We start from the raw sequence: 786 nt of genomic DNA on the forward strand, positions 1-786 counted from the left end.
AGCCTGAGCATTATCCTTGGCCATGTTATTCCTGTGTTGGACCTCAACCCTGGGGTCCTCAACCGCAACGTCCAGATCTGAAATCGGGTTCAGGCCGCCCGTCACCCTTTCGGGCGCAGACGACGACCGTCTAGTCAAGATTTCCAACCTGTCGTCTTGATTACGGGGTTCCTCGGGGGAGGCCACACGCTGGGTGCTTGTCTGGGGAATCGTAGTCGTCTTGGCCACGTTATCCCAGCGTTGGGCCTCAACCCTAGGCCCCTCAACCGCAACGGCAAGGTCGGAAATCGGGCTCAGGCCGCCCGTCACCCTTACGGGCGCCGACGACGACCGTCTAGTCAAGATCCCCGACCCGTCGCCTTGGTTGGGGGGTTGTCCGGGGGAGGCCCCGCTGCTGGGGCTGATCCGTTAGCTTTGGCTGTCCATTTATGCTAGATTTTCTTGGCTTGGGGAGTTGGCGGCAAATTGAAGAATGAGAAAAAATATATGGGGGCGCAAAATCACCTGCCAGACTTTATTCCCCTCCAAATAGATCCAACTGCATGATTAAATAACTTTTCAAACTTGATACGTAGACATGCGGCTCCATCCTTGATACTTTATATACCCGTCAAAAGTGACATCAGGTATAGAGGGTGCCTGTTTTTTTGGGACTCTCAATCGTTTGTTTAATGTGTAATGAACCCTAGAATGGTTACAAATACGCTGGATCGGGGAAAACGTAGTAATGAGACTACTATAATCGGCGCGCAGCAAAAAGGGATGTGTTGGCTCGCATAAATGCGC

This window comes from Plasmopara halstedii (genome assembly GCF_900000015.1).
Source record: "Plasmopara halstedii genome assembly, contig: Scaffold_555, whole genome shotgun sequence".
NCBI lineage: Eukaryota > Oomycota > Peronosporomycetes > Peronosporales > Peronosporaceae > Plasmopara > Plasmopara halstedii.